Below are 19,943 nucleotides of genomic sequence, written 5' to 3' on the forward strand. Positions count from 1 at the left end.
CCGCGGGGTTCGGAAAAGAATACATAGGCAAGACAATCCGGGAATTTCGTAGGAGAGTAGGGGAATACCTCAATGATGTGGCCAAATTCAAAGACACTCCTGTGGCAAAACATGTCCACAACTCTCACAATGGCTGTGGACGTCTTTCTTTCATGGCCATTGACAAAGTAAATCCACCATCAAGGGGTGGTGATTGGGATAAAATTATATTACAAAGGGAGGCCAGATGGATATATGATCTTAAGACCATGGCCCCCTTAGGTCTTAATGAGCAGTTACATTTTGGCTTTTTTTTATAATGGGCAACCTTCCCATTTGACCTCTATAGTTTCCGAATCAATCAATCACACTAGACACCCAGATATACCAGGGGGAACAATAGGGCATACATTTTTTCGACCCTAAACAGTTTAAGTACCTATTGAGGGAATCTTGCCTATAGCCCCTCCTCCTCTCCTCCCCTCCTCCCCCCCATTATCTATTAATGTTCGCCACTCTTTCGTTCATGTCCATAAATATATTTTCTCTTTGGCTTGCTAATATATGAGCATTTATGCCTCTTACCCTGACCGCCTGCATGAAATGCTTTCTAGATGTTTATACGAGCGTTGGCTATCATGGCCGCTCTGTTGCAGCAGGCACCTGACGTCAGAGCACTCACCGGCGTCACCCAGCTGCTAAGCAACGAGCGCATTGGTCTTCCCTGCCTCTCGGCTGCCCCACGTGACCGGACACTGCGCTCCACTGACTGGTGCGCTGCGTTCCATACGTTGGCCGCGCCCGCTGGTGGAGCGTGACGTCTTTGTCACGTGACCGGACCATGTGACTCCGGGAGGCGGTCGGGAGATACAGGGCGCGCTTTTTGCTGTTAAACACAGCGTCCATACTGTTATTTGGCGTGCAGCTGAAGACATCATTTCGGCTGCCCCAGAGGTGCCCCCAACAACTTGTGTGGCCTTCCACCTAATAGGACCATTGCTGTCCTGCTCCTTTGCACCCTAAAGATCCACTGATCTCAGGTTTGTCCCTGTTTTGTCTCTTCATAGTTCTCAGCTCATATGAACCTCTTTTTATGTTGTCTAGATCCCCATGTTGACTATATTCTTCCTGCAGGATTGCCTTTTGCATATTTAGGATTTTTCCCCTGATGATAGACCACTTGAAACGTGACACGTCGGGAACTAACCTATAGGGCATAATAGGGATACCACCCTATTCTAGGGTAAGGTATCCGGACAGGGCCGCCCTCTTACCATTCCGACGCAACCCTGATAGGGATCAACCGAGCGTGGTGGAAGATATACACCTGGGCCGGTTGTTGGATGTGGTCGTTGGTTGTTTGGAGATGTAGACAGTGCAGGGAACCAATATCTCTAGTGATCCCTAATTGGGGATGGGGGCATTGCTATTGTGCACCTGCCAGTCTGAAATCAAATGCAGTCACCGGGATCAGGCAGTTCCGAGAACAGCCCGATGAAGGCCTCCGGCGGCTGTTCTCGGAACTGCCTGCTCCCGGTGACTGCATTTGATTTCAGACCGGCTCCCGGCACAGGCAAGGGCTTACCTGTGCATCGTCGGATGGGTGAGTCTACCTTACTAAAGATGGCAGCCCGCATGTGTTCGCTGGCAAACACTGTGAACTGACCATCACTGCCGGTGGAGGCCGTGGGTTTGCGTTGTGGAGCATGCTGCTGCTTTACTTTGGGGTTTTACTTTTCTTCCTAAAATAGATGGCATAGCAAGTGAATTCTTCCAGAAAGAGTCTTCTGGCCTTCCAATCGGGGTTTATTTCACGCCATAAAACAAATGCATTGTAGGCAGATACATAAACAATGTTATAAAATAAAACCATTGGCCACCGATTGGTTTTGTGTTTGCTTGTGTACATAGCTATTAGTTGATCTAGTGTATCAACTGCCCTTTTGGTTACATTATAATCTAATATTATATGTGGCTTTTTGTCATCTCGACATGGTCATGGTGCATTGTACTCACCAAAATGACCTGTTACTTTTTTTGGGAATGTAAGAAACTACTATCGTATCTCCCTTAACATAAAACGTTGAACTATGAACATCTCTTCTACCAAGGATACCTTGCGGCAGTTCAGGATTGCTTTTTCTCACTGTGCCCAGCATTGTAAATTTTTGTTTTAGCAACAACTTCCCCCACTAGTCTGGAGAGATAAAACACAGGATACGCCACACAAGTTGTCAGAACAGTCTCTAATACTAAAATTGCAGATATTTGGCAATACTTGCCAAACGAGTGTGTGGGTGGGGTAGTGGTGGATGAAGAAACAAGGCAGACAGGAACCAAGACCATAGCAAAGACAGGTTAGACAGCTTAGGAGAGCCTAAACACAGACTTGAAATGATCACTGAACTGTTACTGTAGATCAGGAGTAAACAGTTAGAATGGGTACACAACAGGAGCATATGCTGGATAATGCAGTGAAATCGAACACCTATGATGGTCACAGAGAACCTTCAAGCTCAGGCACCTTCTGCTGAGAGATGGTGCCTTAAACATCCAGGACCCTCAGCCATTGTCTGGGCAAGGTTTAGTGAGCATGCACACTGATCCTTTAAAAGGCTGGACCGGGCTGCAACATAGAGAAGATGCCAGATGGCATGGTGAATAGCGCAGAGTTTGCACCCACATGGGACAGCAGGAGGGTAGTGGGCACAAGATGCCGACCTAACACAAGCACACGGAAATTTTCTCCAAATTGAGCGTGCCCACTTGAAGCTCCAAGGACACAGTGACATACTGGATGGTCTCATAGAGGGGCTTTCTATTGACGTAAGTGACCACCAAAGGCTTTTCCATTCGTCGAACGGTAATACGATGCTGGTTCACCAAGGCCTTATGCAGGAAGCTTTCTGCTGAACCACACTGGACTGCTTCCTTGGCATGTTTCTGGAACCAGAGATAAATGCAGGTAGCAAGAGAGAGTAAACTTTCCAGGGTAGACAGAACACCATAATCTACCAGTTCATCCTTAATACAAGCTAATACACCCTCCCAGAATGCTACCACTAATGCCTCATTGTTCCTGGTCATCTCAGAGGACAGGGTATGGAATAGTATAGCATATTGCCCAAAAGACATCACCCTAGTGAAGTTGCAAAATGGAGGAGGAGGCAGAAGAGGTACTACTGGGTACTTCGAAGACTGCAGAAGGTGGCTAAGAACTCATTCAGATTGTTGGTCACAGGATTGCCTTTTTCCCATAAAGGATTAGCCCAGGCGAAGGGCTTACCAAATGAATAATGCACTGGTTAAGGAGGCCACAACATCGACAGTCTTTGCTATCAATAAAACCACTCAATTACGTAGGACCCTCCCTGCAGAGGGCCCTTCCAGGCAAGTCAGACAGCACCATAACCAGAGCTGCATCCTGCCTCAGGCAAGATGCAGCCCCGCAGGTCACTTTCATAGTCCTCAGGCTGCTAGGCTGAATATTTTGAAGCAGTATAATACACAGTGTCATGGTAACCTCCTGTGTTGTATCTTAGGTGGCATGATGACATCGTCACGTCTGCTTGCTCCCCTGCACAGGCAGGTGTGAGTACCTCATCACGCTACCTGAGATATGATGTAGGGGGTGACCATGACATTGTGACCGCTATCACCAAGACACAGGGAACTCTGGCCACAGTGCAGTGGCCAGGTTTGGGGTGGTACTAATGCTATAATGGGTCCCCCGGACACTGTTGCGGTGTCACCACGTATTGCTGTTCTTCGGAGGAAATAGTAAGGAGTGGCGCACCCCAATGGGAAATAAGTCGAGAAAGTCCAGGGTGCTTCTTTACTGGAGGAACTTACCGTAAGTGCAAAAAAATAGAGGCAATGCACTCATCTGGCTTTTCCAGTCTCCTCTCTGGAAGAAGAAGGTTTTGTGCTGAATGATGGCCTGCGCTAGCTGTCCTTTTCTCTCTTTTAAGGATGGCATCCTGGCCAGAGTCTGTGGCTTGGTCGTCCAGATGGCTCCCTGGTTAAAAGGCTGGTGAACCCAGTCTGTTCTTCTGGTTAATTATGCAGTCTGGCAGAGTTTCTCCTATTGAATACTGGTCATTATCTGCAGACAACTATCAACTGTCACTGCTCTTCAATTCCTAACTGAAAAAAAAACTTCTAGTGGTAGGGATATTGTGGAGAAGCACAGCCTAAATAAAAACAATGTTGCAATTTCAGTCTGTCATAGACTTGTATAAAGTTTCAATACAAGTCTGTTGGATTGACCAAGCAGTTTTTTTCCAGTTAAATAGAAGTCTTCAGACGTGAACAACAGAGCTAAACCAGACAGCCAAAAAGTTTGTCAGTTTTTTTTTCTCCAAAACTTTGCATAGTAACAGTGGAAGATTTCTAACTTCTCAGCACATAGATAAAAAGTCCTAAAGTCTCTCAATATTAGCTGGCTGTGCACAGCCTTTCGACAGTGCAGTGCAGACATAGTGCAATAACAATGCAAATGAACAGTATATACTGTATTACAATAAACATAAAATGCAGTTCTGCAATATAAAACAGCATAAGTGTAAACAACTGCATAAATGATAGTGCAAGTTAACCCTTTTTAAGTACAGTGAAGTAGTGAGTTGATAGCTTTTCATAGTAATAATAGGGGCAAATGTCCACAAACATCCATAGTCCAGTTTAGGGGGTCAGCATTTGTGGCATATCCCCCACTGATCACTAAAATGAAAGGACAAAAGTGCACCGCCAAGTGCTGGGACTCTCTGGCTGTGTTTGGCCCTATTCTTTAGCTGAAGGCTCATAGACTTATGTGAGCATATCTTAAACTAACTAAGAGAGTTGATCACAGCTGAAAAGGCACATTACTTGGCCAATGGCTGCTGTCCCTCTCTTCTATAGATCAGTGGGAGTCTCAGCTCCGAGACGCCCAGCCATCAAAGCTTCAAAAATGAACCTTCACTTTAAACTGTGGCCTATTCAAAGTAAAAAGACATCTGAGAGTCCCGATAACATAAAGTGGAAAATGTACAAGGAGGTCCTTTGAGGCACTTTTGAGATTCCACCCCATATCCACACATTGATGTACTCCTATAATACCTGGGTTTATGGGGGTTAAATGTTTGTCCCCATATTTCCAGCTACAAACCCTGAAACTATTTTGTAGGTGCTGTAAGAAGATATAAGGAATCATCGTGGATGATAGGTACGCTGAGGGTCCTGGCCTCGGTGGAGTAAGAGCCGGTTTTTATGTGTCAGCAGCAGTTGCTGTTTAACACCTTAATACTTAGTATGGCTGTATACCTGATCCGGGATGGCTCTTACTGGGAGTAGTCAAAGTGCTGGGTGGGTGACTACTCCCCATGTTCCAGGCCGGGTTTTGCCAGGCCTAAAAACCAGCCAGCACTGCCAGGTGAGGAGGATTACCTCAGTCTGACAGTGGAGCTCAGGAGGTGTGTGTGCTGGGATCTGAGGCTTGTGCCATGCTGGAGGGCTAAGACCCATCTGTAAGGGAAACGGGCGCCCTAAAAGCCTGCTATGGACTGCTGGAGGCACAACTGCCAACAAGGTAATTTTTGCTATGTGGACTTTCCATTGTGTGTGAACTAACATTAAGACTGCAAAGTGACGTCTTGTGCCATAAAGATATGCTACTCCTCGACATTCTTCCAGGTATGTTTCATATTGACAGGACAATATTAGATTTTTATTTTTTTTAAAGGCTTTATTTTTCATTTTCACAAAAAATAAAATAAACAATACATTGAATAGAGGAACAACCCCCTAACACAATGCAATCTCAAACTTCACATTCAGTGGACAGGCAACTTGGCTTACATATAGACAATATGTAACTTGGCTCACTAAGGCTTACATATAGACAATACAACTTCATGTATAGAGTACGGTAACATAAATCACATCCATCATAAAAACATAAATACTGTCATAAAGCACAGTTATCTCATCATAGCCTGTCCCCATTCACACACACATTAATAGCGGCAGTGAGCTAGACCTCTCTTGATTCCTCCAGCCCTATTACACTGTAACCGAATTGGCACTCAACCAAACATCCCAAATCTTCTCAAATTTTCCCGGTACACCCCTAGCTTCATACGTTAGCTTATATGCTGAAAGCGTAGCATTAATAAGCTGAATCCAATGAGACAGTGTTGGTACTTTAGGGGGCTTCCAATTCAACAGAATTGACTTCCTCGCGTAGAACATTAGTACTCTATAGAGAATTTTAGCATGTTTAGATGGAACAATATCATTGACAAGACCCAACAGGCTAACCTCAGGTGTCACCACCGCTGGGAGCCCCAGACGAGCATTAAGATACCCATGCACCTCCACCCAGAATCCAGAAATGACCGGACACTTCCATATCATGTGCAGAAAAGTTCCTGTATCAGTATTACACCTTGTACATACAGTTGCAAGAAAAAATTTGTGAACCCTTTGGAATGATATGGATTTCTGCACAAATTGGTCATAAAATGTGATCTGATCTTCATCTAAGTCACAACAATAGACAATCACAGTCTGCTTAAACTAATAACACACAAAGAATTAAATGTTACCATGTTTTTATTGAACACACCATGTAAACATTCACAGTTCAGGTGGAAAAAGTATGTGAACCCCTAGACTAATGACATCTCCAAGGGCTAATTGGAGTGAGGTGTCAGCCAACTGGAGTCCAATCAATGAGATAAGATTGGAGGTATTGGTTACAGCTGCCCTGCCCTATAAAAAACACACACCAGTTCTGGGTTTGCTTTTCACAAGAAGCATTGCCTGATGTGAATGATGCCTCGCACAAAAGTACTCTCAGAAGACCTACGATTAAGAATTGTTGACTTGCATAAAGCTGGAAAGGGTTATAAAAGTATCTCCAAAAGCCTGGCTGTTCATCAGTCCACGGTAAGACAAATTGTCTATAAATGGAGACAGTTCAGCACTGCTGCTACTCTCCCTAGGAGTGGCCGTCCTGTAAAGATGACTGCAAGAGCACAGCGCAGACTGCTCAATGAGGTGAAGAAGAATCCTAGAGTGTCAGCTAAAGACTTACAAAAGTCTCTGGCATATGCTAACATCCCTGTTAGCGATTCTACGATACGTAAAACCCTAAACAAGAATGGATTTAATGGGAGGATACCACAGAGGAAGCCACTGCTGTCCATTGCTGCACGTTTACAGTTTGCACAAGAGCACCTGGATGTTCCACAGCAGTACCGGCAAAATATTCTGTGGACAGATGAAACCAAGGTTGAGTTATTTGGAAGAAACACACAACACTATGTGTGGAGAAAAAGAGGCACAGCACACCGACATCAAAACCTCATCCCAACTGTGAAGTATGGTGGCGGGGGCATCATGGTTTGGGCTGCTTTTCTACGTCAGGGACTAAACAGATTGATATCATCGATGAAAAAATTAATTCCCAAGTTTTTCAAGACATTTTCCAGGAGAACTTAAGGCCATCTGTCCAGCAGCTTAAGCTCAACAGGAGATGGGTGTAGCAACAGGACAACGACCCAAAGCATAGAAGTAAATCAACAACAGAATGGCTTAAACAGAAGAAAATCCGCCTTCTGGAGAGTCCTGACCTCAACCCGATTGAGATGCTGTGGCATGACCTCAAGAAAGCGATTCACACCAGACATCCCAAGAATATTGCTGAACTGAAACAGTTCTGTAAAGAGGAATGGTCAAGAATTACTCCTGACCGTTGTGCCCGTCTGATCTGCAACTACAGGAAACGTTTGGTTGAAGTTATTGCTGCCAAAGGAGGTTCAACCAGTTATTAAATCCAAGGGTTCACATACTTTTTCCACCTGCACTGTGAATGTTTTCATGGTGTGTTCAATAAAAACATGGTAACATTTAACTCTTTGTGTGTTATTAGGTTAAGCCGACTGTGATTGTCTATTGTTGTGACTTAGATGAAGATCAGATCACATTTTATGATCAATTTGTGCAGAAATCCATATAATTCCAAAGGGTTCACATACTTTTTCTTGCAACTGTAAATCTGAAGTAAGTTTACGCATGCGTACCAATCTCACCGGGGTGTAGTAGACTCTGTGTAACCATTTAGTCTGAATTAGCTGATCCCGTGCACAAATCACCGTCCCCTTCCTAGAGGCCGACAACTCTTTCTCGTAATAGTCTTCCAAAGTAGGAATCAATATTTGATAATTGATTACCTTTCTTTAAAAAATTATGTTTTAGGGCTGTAGTGACATTGTTATTTCTTGTACTGTAGATGATGGGATTTAACATTGGAGTCCCCACTGTGTAGAGCATAGAGATGGCTCGGTCCCGATCTGGTAACTATGCCGTGGACGTAAATCCATGATTATAACGGTTCTATAATAAAGAGAAACCACAGTTAGGTGTGAAGCACATGTGGAGAACGCTTTGTACCTTCCTTTGGTAAAACGGATCTTCAAGATGGTGTAGATGATGTGAAAATAAGAAACTATAGTTAACAAAAATGAACAAAGTGCAATTAATCTTCCTGCAATGTACACCTCATTGAAGAAGGTAATCAAAACATGGTCACGGCAGCATCTCCGGTTCCATCTTTATTTCTTGTACACAACAGCAGCAACGTTTCGGCTACATGGTAGCCTTTTTCAAGCTAATAACAAGTGACTCTAACAATCTATATATAGTGAATATAGTCCCTCGCCAAATGACCAATCCAACCCCCAAACACACCTGCATATAATCAGGCTAACCAATCAGTCATGTAACCTCACATAGTAATAATCAAACACATTAAAAGTCTACTTTAAGAAGAGGCGATGGGTCATCCTTGTGTCCACATGGAGAGAGTCGGGCTGCAGACTGGTGTTCCTCTCTCCCAACTGCGCATGTCTAACAGCTTATCACTGTGCGCACCGCTCCTCAGCCGCGCACCGCTCACGTCATGCCACATGATCACATAGCAATCATCTAAACATCACATGATCGCATTCCAACTCCCGCCCATCTGCTTCGATACAAACGGCTGTGAAGCGTCTTCATCACCATAGAAATATGCCTTTATGGGCGGAATGGATACGACGGCACTTAATTTGTAGAGGGACACAAACCCATAGATAAACTCAGTCATGTGACTGTCACCCACATATTTAGGCATTTGTGGAGTGTGGTCACTCTGTCAACCAACTGAGATTCCGTGTGATTGACTCGGTGGGGTTTTGAGAAGAGGAGGTGATGGAGGATGTATCCTTAGGAAAAAGGAGTTAAAATGGATTTTCATTTTGAAGTCACTACAACCCTTTGGCCTTAACATTGAATTCAATGTGAGTGGTATTGAATGATATAAAGTTATACATTTTATGTGTCCGATTCAGTATAGAATATACATGATGATTTTATTCTGTTTTTAATGTCACTTTTTTCATTATATCACTCTGTATAGATGGGAGAGAGGAACACCAGTCTGCTGCCCGACTCTCTCCATGTGGACACAAGGATGACCCATCGCCTCTTCTTAAGGTAGACTTTTAATGTATTTGATTATTTCTATGAGAGGTTACATGAGTGATTGGTAAGCCTGATTATATGCAGGTGTGTTTGGGGGTTGTGACACCTATTGGATTGGTCATTTGGGGAGGGACTATATTCACTATATATAGATTGTTAAAGTCACTTGTTATTAGCTTGAAAAAGGCTACCATGTAGCCGAAACGTTGCTGCTGTTATGTACAAGAAATAAAGATGGAACCGGAGATGCTGCCGTGACCGTGTTTTGATTGCTGATCTGCGCTCGTGGTTGGGCTGGTGCATTCCGGTATGGTCGGCGAGGTCTGCTCTTCAACTTTTATCTCATTGAAGAAGGTGTCTCGGCAGGAGATCTTGAAGAGCGGTGGCATCTCGCAAAAGAAATGGCTGACATGGTGGGACTTGCAGAAGGGCAACTGAAAGGTGCTGATTGCAAAACCAATTGCAATAAATGGAATTACAATCCAGCATCCAGATAACAGCAAAATGCCTTGTTCATGATGATAAGATATCGTAAGGGGTTGCAGATAGCGGCATATCTGTCGTAGGCCATTACGGCCAATAGTACACATTCTGTGGCTCCTAAATCTAAGGAGAAAAACATCTGGGAGGCAGATCCTAAAAAGGAAATGCTTTTGTCTTTAGACAATAGATTCACAAGAATTTTGGGCACAACAGTAGAAGAGAAGAAGATGTCCACAAATGAGAGGTTGGTGAGGAAGAAGTACATAGGGGTGTGCAGGCAGCTGTTGAGTCTTACCACCAAGATTTATAGGACATTTCCTAACAGTGTAATGATATATATAATGAAGAATAGCAGGAAGTAGATTGCCTGAAGATGGGGGATGGTGGACAGACCAAGAAGGATGAAGGACCTCACAGCTGTGTGATTGAGCTGTTCCATTGCACTTATCAAGATGTACCTGTAAAGGAAATTCATGTCATTCATGGTTCTTACATACAGTATAAGCACAATCTTTTTTTATTCCTCTGAGTCGTCCATGGATGAGGTCTCCATATTACAATAATCTTTACAGGTTCTATGTGGTGTTTGCAGCAATGGCCACAACAAAATCACCAAAATGAAATCCTACCTCTTTATATACTCTCGTACTGTCTTGCTGGTGTTCTTCAGTGGGTTTAGAACTTCTCAAGTTAATTAAAAGTTCTCATTGCAGAACACTTTATTCCTTATAATTGGAGTCTCTAAGGCATTACTACTGCTATCTGCAAATGATAAAAGTTTACTTTAATTATTCTTTTCAACTGAAGTGTTTTAATTTATGGTGATGGCGTAGGCTGTTTTTATGCTGGCCAATGCCCAGCCGTAAGCGAGGGACAATATAGGAAGTTGTTCAGCGTTTTTTTTTTAAGGGCCTTCACGCTGACTAGGGATAAGTGAATCGACTTCGGATGAAAACTTTGTTCTAATACTGTACGGAGCAGGAGCTCCGTACAGTATTAGAATGTATTGGCTCCGATGAGCTGAAGTTATTGCTTCTCGAAGTCTTGCGAGACTTCGTTCAATAACTTCATAAATTTATTTGTACTGTAAAAAAAACATTTCCCAAACTCAGGTTTGGTTCCAAGTGGTACCTTAGAACCGAGTCCTTTTTGACTGATTGGCCGGGTGCTTAGATGGGTCGACCATTCCCTGAACAAATGTTCAAACCAAGATTTGTTCCCTATTTGCATCTTTTGTAGAAGACCCTTAATTCTTGTTTCAGGAAAATCATGATGAGCAGTGCGCCAGATTACATGAATGCCAGCCATAGAGAATCTTTCTGTATGACCAACAATAGCATGATTGCTAATATGTTGCGCCCCTCAGGGATGGACTTTACCTCCAACCAAGCAAATCCTTGGGACCCCTTACTGGCTGAAAGAAATTAATAAAGGGTCAGAGACAGCTGTACTGTATCCCTAACATGTCTAGCCTTTGTCTCAGGATGTCCAGGAAGAGTTTAGTTATCCCTATCTTACCTGTTCCTGTATCTACTGTACTGGATTCTTTCCTGCAGACAGATGCTCCAGTCTGCATTACCTTTACAACAGCAAGAGTTTAGGAGATCATATAGAGCCAATTGGAAACATTTAACAAAATTGTCACTACCTCACTATTCTGCTGGTGCAGTCACTGTGTACATACATTACTTATCCTGTACTGATCCTGAGTTACATCCTGTATTATACTCCAGAGCTGCACTCACTATTCTGCTGGTGCAGTAACTGTGTACATACATTACTTATCCTGTACTGATCCTGAGTTACATCCTGTATTATACTCCAGAGCTGCACTCACTATTCTGCTGGTGCAGTCACTGTGTACATACATTACTTATCCTGTACTGATCCTGAGTTACATCCTGTATTATACTCCAGAGCTGCACTCACTATTCTGCTGGTGCAGTCACTGTGTACATACATTACTTATCCTGTACTGATCCTGAGTTACATCCTGTATTATACTCCAGAGCTGCACTCACTATTCTGCTGGTGGAGTCACTCTGTACATACATTACTTATCCTGTACTGATCCTGAGTTACATCCTGTATTATACTCCAGAGCTGCACTCACTATTCTGCTGGTGGAGTCACTCTGTACATACATTACTTATCCTGTACTGATCCTGAGTTACATCCTGTATTATACTCCAGAGCTGCACTCACTATTCTGCTGGTGCAGTCACTGTGTACATACATTACTTATCCTGTACTGATCCTGAGTTACATCCTGTATTATACTCCAGAGCTGCACTCACTATTCTGCTGGTGCAGTCACTGTGTACATACATTACTTATCCTGTACTGATCCTGAGTTACATCCTGTATTATACTCCAGAGCTGCACTCACTATTCTGCTGGTGGAGTCACTCTGTACATACATTACTTATCCTGTACTGATCCTGAGTTACATCCTGTATTATACTCCAGAGCTGCACTCACTATTCTGCTGGTGGAGTCACTCTGTACATACATTACTTATCCTGTACTGATCCTGAGTTACATCCTGTATTATACTCCAGAGCTGCACTCACTATTCTGCTGGTGCAGTCACTGTGTACATACATTACTTATCCTGTACTGATCCTGAGTTACATCCTGTATTATACTCCAGAGCTGCACTCACTATTCTGCTGGAGCGGTCACTGTGTACATACATTACTTATCCTGTACTGATCCTGAGTTACATCCTGTATTATACCCCAGAGCTGCACTCACTATTCTGCTGGTGCAGTCCCTGTGTACACACATTACTTATCCTGTACTGATCCTGAGTTACATCCTGTATTATACCCCAGAGCTGCACTCACTATTCTGCTGGTGGAGTCACTGTGTACATACATTACTTATCCTGTACTGATCCTGAGTTACATCCTGTATTATACTCCAGAGCTGCACTCACTATTCTGCTGGTGCAGTCACTGTGTACATACATTACTTATCCTGTACTGATCCTGAGTTACATCCTGTATTATACTCCAGAGCTGCACTCACCATTCTGCTGGTGCAGTCACTGTGTACATACATTACTTATCCTGTACTGATCCTGAGTTACATGCTGTATTATACTCCAGAGCTGCACTCACTATTCTGCTGGTGCAGTCACTGTGTACATACATTACTTATCCTGTACTGATGCTGAGTTATATCCTATATTATACTCCAGAGCTGCACTCACCATTCTGCTGGTGCAGTCACTGTGTACATACATTACTTATCCTGTACTGATCCTGAGTTACATCCTGTATTATACTCCAGAGCTGCACTCACTATTCTGCTGGTGCAGTCACTGTGTACATACATTACTTATCCTGTACTGATCCTGAGTTACATCCTGTATTATACTCCAGAGCTGCACTCACTATTCTGCTGGTGCAGTCACTGTGTACATACATTACTTATCCTGTACTGATCCTGAGTTACATCCTGTATTATACTCCAGAGCTGCACTCACTATTCTGCTGGTGCAGTCACTGTGTACATACATTACTTATCCTGTACTGATCCTGAGTTACATCCTGTATTATACTCCAGAGCTGCACTCACTATTCTGCTGGTGGAGTCACTGTGTACATACATTACTTATCCTGTACTGATCCTGAGTTACATCCTATATTATACTCCAGAGCTGCACTCACTATTCTGCTGGTGAAATCACTGTGCACATATATTACATTACTTATCCTGTACTGATCCTGAGTTACATATTGTATTAAACTCCAGAGCTGCACTCACTATTCTGCAGGTGCAGTCACTGTGTACATACATTACTTATCCTGTACTGATCCTGAGTTACATCCTGTATTATACTCCAGAGCTGCACTCACTATTCTGCTGGTGCAGTCACTGTGTACATACATTACTTATCCCACACTGATCCTGAGTTACATCCTGTATTATACTCCAGAGCTGCACTCACTATTCTGCTGGTACAGTCACTGTGTACATACATTACTTATCCTGTACTGATCCTGAGTTACATCTTGTATTATACTCCAGAGCTGCACTCACTATTCTGCTGGTGCAGTCACTGTGTACATACATTACTTATCCCACACTGATCCTGAGTTACATCCTGTATTATACTCCAGAGCTGCACTCACTATTCTGCTGGTACAGTCACTGTGTACATACATTACTTATCCTGTACTGATCCTGAGTTACATCTTGTATTATACTCCAGAGCTGCACTCACTATTCTGCTGGTGCAGTCACTGTGTACATACATTACTTATCCTGTACTGATCCTGAGTTACATCCTGTATTATACTCCAGAGCTGCACTCACTATTCTGCTGGTGCAGTCACTGTGTACATACATTACTTATCCTGTACTGATCCTGAGTTACATCCTGTATTATACTCCAGAGCTGCACTCACTATTCTGCTGGTGCAGTCACTGTGTACATACATTACTTATCCTGTACTGATCCTGAGTTACATCCTGTATTATACTCCAGAGCTGCACTCACTATTCTGCTGGTGGAGTCACTGTGTACATACATTACTTATCCTGTACTGATCCTGAGTTACATCCTATATTATACTCCAGAGCTGCACTCACTATTCTGCTGGTGAAATCACTGTGCACATATATTACATTACTTATCCTGTACTGATCCTGAGTTACATATTGTATTAAACTCCAGAGCTGCACTCACTATTCTGCAGGTGCAGTCACTGTGTACATACATTACTTATCCTGTACTGATCCTGAGTTAAATGCTGTATTATACCCCAGAGCTGCACTCACTATTCTGCTGGTGGAGTCACTGTGTACATACATTACTTATCCTGTACTGATCCTGAGTTACATCTTGTATTATACTCCAGAGCTGCACTCACTGTTCTGCTGGTGCAGTCACTGTGCACATACATTACTTATCCTGTACTGATGCTGAGTTATATCCTATATTATACTCCAGAGCTGCACTCACTATTCTGCTGGTGCAGTCACTGTGTACATACATTACTTATCCTGTACTGATCCTGAGTTACATCCTGTATTATACTCCAGAGCTGCACTCACTATTCTGCTGGTGCAGTCACTGTGTACATACATTACTTATCCTGTACTGATCCTGAGTTACATCCTGTATTATACTCCAGAGCTGCACTCACTATTCTGCTGGTGGAGTCACTGTGTACATACATTACTTATCCTGTACTGATCCTGAGTTACATCCTATATTATACTCCAGAGCTGCACTCACTATTCTGCTGGTGAAGTCACTGTGTACATACATTACTTATCCTGTACTGATCCTGAGTTACATCTTGTATTATACTCCAGAGCTGCACTCACTGTTCTGCTGGTGCAGTCACTGTGCACATACATTACTTATCCTGTACTGATGCTGAGTTATATCCTATATTATACTCCAGAGCTGCACTCACTATTCTGCTGGTGCAGTCACTGTGTACATACATTACTTATCCTGTACTGATCCTGAGTTACATCCTGTATTATACTCCAGAGCTGCACTCACTATTCTGCTGGTGCAGTCACTGTGTACATACATTACTTATCCTGTACTGATCCTGAGTTACATCCTGTATTATACTCCAGAGCTGCACTCACTATTCTGCTGGTGGAGTCACTGTGTACATACATTACTTATCCTGTACTGATCCTGAGTTACATCCTATATTATACTCCAGAGCTGCACTCACTATTCTGCTGGTGAAATCACTGTGCACATATATTACATTACTTATCCTGTACTGATCCTGAGTTACATATTGTATTAAACTCCAGAGCTGCACTCACTATTCTGCAGGTGCAGTCACTGTGTACATACATTACTTATCCTGTACTGATCCTGAGTTACATCCTGTATTATACTCCAGAGCTGCACTCACTATTCTGCTGGTGCAGTCACTGTGTACATACATTACTTATCCTGTACTGATCCTGAGTTACATCCTGTATTATACTCCAGAGCTGCACTCACTATTCTGCTGGTGCAGTCACTGTGTACATACATTACTTATCCTGTACTGACCCCGAGTTACATCCTGTATTATACTCCAGAGCTGCACTCACTGTATACATACATTACAGAAGTATTGCAACATATAGCATCAGCTTTCATGTAATCACATAGTCAAGTCCCCTACTGGGACTATAAAAAGTTAAACAATGTTAGAAAATAAAAAAATTATAAAAAAACAACAAAATGTTTACTATAAAAATGCTTTAATATGTCAACATTATAAAGAATAAAAAAGTGCAAAAAAAATTATATCACTGCAACCATAATTACCCGAACTATAAAGCTCATTATTTAACCATAATGGTTAACACAAAAAACAACAAAAAAATTATTGTTGCGGAATTGCTGTTTTTTCCCCATCCTGTCTGCCAAAAGTGGAATTAAAAGTGATTATAAAGTTGTATGCACTTCCAAAAAAATGCAGCTTATCCCAGAAAAAAACAAGCCATCAATACATTTTTTTTTTTTTAAAAAAAAAAAGTTATAGATTTAAGAATGCAGCAACATAATAACAAATTTAAAAGGTTAAACATTTTCAATGCGCAGGAGAGCAACTGCTGTGTTTGTATGATACTGGTTCTGTATGGTATAAATACATGGAAGTGTGGGAAGGGGTTAAACACGGGGAATGCTCTTGAGTTACAGTATATGTTTATGAGAAAGCACAATTCTAAAGTGCCATCTAGTGGTATAAATATGTAATGCAGTGCTGTTTGTGAGGTATGTATGACTTTTTATGCCATTCTAACCTTTAAAAAAATTACAGATTGTAAGTTCTGTTTATTATGCTGCCCCATATAAGGGCATATTACAGCCAAAGGTCCATACTTCTAAAAGCCAGAATGTTGGCTACTAATGCACTGAGCACCAATGTCTTTATATGTGATTCAGTGCAGTGCTCCCATCCAGAACATTGCCACTCCACGGTCTCCACTGAATAGTACTGTGTAAGACACTACTTCTGCGCTAATTTCTAATGACTTGCATAGCCAGTAGAATGGAGGCCACTGTTGGACTGGTTCACTTGGCTTTTTTTCAGAATATTGTGTTTTTCTGATACATCTGTAAATGGCTTCTCATGATGGTGACCATTCTGAGTATATAAATGTCTACGTTAAATTACAAGCACTACTTCAGGTCAACGTGAATGAGTAATTTTCATCTTTAAAATGACCTGCCATCCACTGATCATCCAATCCATAAGAAGTCCACGAGACAACACCATCCAGCTGAAAATTCTATAATTTTGGTGTTTCGATTACCGTACTATTTCTTATTCTCAGGCAATGAATGCATTGATGGTAGCATAGGATGTAGAGTTTGTGTAAAGGGTAGGGAATAAGTTGAAGAGGGGCATTGTAGAAAAGCAAAGTGCTGAAGATGGGTGGGCAGCAAACTGTACAGAGATGAATTATGGCTGGGAGAAATCATCATGGTGTTCTGGTCTGGTTAGAGAAGAAAGGGAAATATGAAAGTCTCCAATCTGAACATCAACGTTTTGCCTAAACATGTTTGAAAATGTTAATTTTCTTGAATGTACATTGCTTATAGCTCTTCACTCAGTTCCTGAAGGAGCTTGTGAGAAGCACTTAAAGAGCAACAAGACATACTACCTGGTCAGGATGATCCTGCTGATTAAAATGATGCCTGTCTTGTGAAAATCGGTTGGAGCTTTCCCAAGGAAAAAAGACTTTGATAGCATTATGCTAATGAGTCCTTCAGTGCACCAAGGGATGTGGCCAGCACTGGAAAGCTGAGGTGCACTGGGGGAGCTGGACCCCACCGTTCTCTGCAGAGAAGCCAATTTGTGCATAAAGAATACAAGTCTTTTTTCTTGGGAACGCCACAACTGATTTTTACAAGGCAGACACAATTTCAATCCGTAGGGTCAACCATACCATGCAATATGCCTAATTTAATAGGGTTGTTCTTGCTTGCATGATTTTAAGAACTCTGGTTCACCTCCTGTTGAGAATCATACTCAATAACTTGTCAGGAACAGAAACCACTGGTATAAATTATGTGGGAATAAGTGACCTAGGAAAAATAAAAACAGCACCAGAATCTATGGAGTGGCAGCTACAGGAGGATATGACAGATTCGATTTTGGGCTTGATGTCCTATTTTTGTTTATATGGTTTTGAAGGGCCTCTGTGATTCTGTTGAGATTCCTCTGTAGCTTGGATAGTGTTTATCCAAGTAGTAGCCTACTAATATTTGCAATCTTCTGTACAGTTTTTGATAGTTGAAAACATACATAGACTGATCCTGTGGGATGTTACCAAAAGCTATTTTATTGGTTTAATACCTGCCTAATAAGCTTCATTCTTATTGTGCTTTTAACATCCTTGTTCCTCATGCTGTAGATGATGGGGTTCAACATTGGTGTCACTGCTGTATATAGAATGGACACGGTCTTGTCTATCTCAGCAGAATACGTGGAGCGGGGTCTCAGATACATGAACATAATAGTCCCATAATATAGAGATACCACCGTAAGGTGGGAGGCGCATGTTGAGAAAGCTTTTTGTCTTCCTTGTGAAGAACGGATCTTCAAAATTGTGGAAAGGATCTGAATATATGAACTTAGAGTCAAGAAGAAAGAGCACATGGCTATAATCCCAGCTGAGATGTACATTGCTATTTCGTTAAGCCAAGTGTCCTGGCAAGACAATCGAAAGAATGGAGGCATCTCACAGAAGAAGTGGTTGACTTGGTGGGATCTGCAATAAGGTAGATGAAAGGTGAGAACCACATGAATAGCTGAGTTCATAAAGCAAACACTCCACGATCCAGCTGCTAAAGAGGAGCACACTGTCTTGCTCATGATGTTCCTATAGTGCAGAGGCTTACAAATGGCTACAAATCTGTCATAAGCCATGATGGCAAGGACTATGCATTCTGTGGCTCCCAATGCCAAATGGAAATACATTTGAAGTCCACAGCCCAATAGAGAAATACTTCTGTCCTTGGATAAAGTGTTTATGAGGATTTTGGGGACAATAGTGGAAGAGAAGCAGATGTCAATAACGGAGAGGTTACTCAGGAAGAAGTACATGGGGGTCTGTAGCTTTGAGTTGATGTTATTACATACATCACCAAGAACACAAGAAAGCAGATGATCTGAAGATACAGAATGTTAGACAGACCAAGGAGGACAAATCTTCCTGAAGACGTTTGATTTGAATCTTCCATTAAATTTATGTTGCTGAATGACAAAAAAATCATTATTAAGAGACATGCTAGACAAGTTAATTTTTTTAAATGTATATTTGACAGATTATGACATGATTGGCACTGCTACCTCACAATCCTTGGGCGATGAATCAAATTTAACCATAGCCTTAATTATACAAACTTATTTTCTCCTATTCACATAGGGTTTCTTCCACATCACAAAAACATGCTGAGGATAATTGGTCATAGACTATGTATGTATGAAGTAAGGAAATTAGGTTGTAAGCCCCATTGGACACAGGTAATAAGTGAATATGTTCCTCATCCTAAGAATACGGTCCTAGATGACTGATGTTGGGGGTTAAGGATTGCAAAGTTGGATTTCAACAACTCAATACTTTTGACTTCTTTCCATTCAGGACACGTGCACGAGAGCATGTGTATTGGGGATTGGACAGAAAGCTGATGATTGCATAAGTGTTTGTCTAACAACATCTAATGTGTATGGCTGGCATTAAATATCACACTCTGGGCCCACTGGAAGAATCTCTGGTCCTCTAGTTGGCCAGTCTAACTTTGGACCTATATCTCTCCGTTATAGTGCAACTTAATAATATTTGAAATCTCTATAATGTTATCAGTATATATTTGTTCACCATAGCGATCTTTATGAGACCTTCCTTGATCAAGTAAAGCAAAACATTTAGGGCACTTCGTATTTCACTAAGCTGAATGTGCCAGAGTTCAGACTCAGTTTGTGCCA

At 42.1% G+C, this 19,943-nt stretch overlaps 1 pseudogene; it reads right to left on the reverse strand.

The window, feature by feature from the left end:
• Positions 1 to 10,663: 10,663 nt before the first annotated feature.
• Positions 10,664 to 19,198, reverse strand: LOC122921423 (annotated as a pseudogene).
• Positions 19,199 to 19,943: the final 745 nt, after the last annotated feature.

Source organism: Bufo gargarizans, chromosome 11 (genome assembly GCF_014858855.1).
Source record: "Bufo gargarizans isolate SCDJY-AF-19 chromosome 11, ASM1485885v1, whole genome shotgun sequence".
Classification (NCBI taxonomy): Eukaryota; Metazoa; Chordata; class Amphibia; order Anura; family Bufonidae; genus Bufo; species Bufo gargarizans.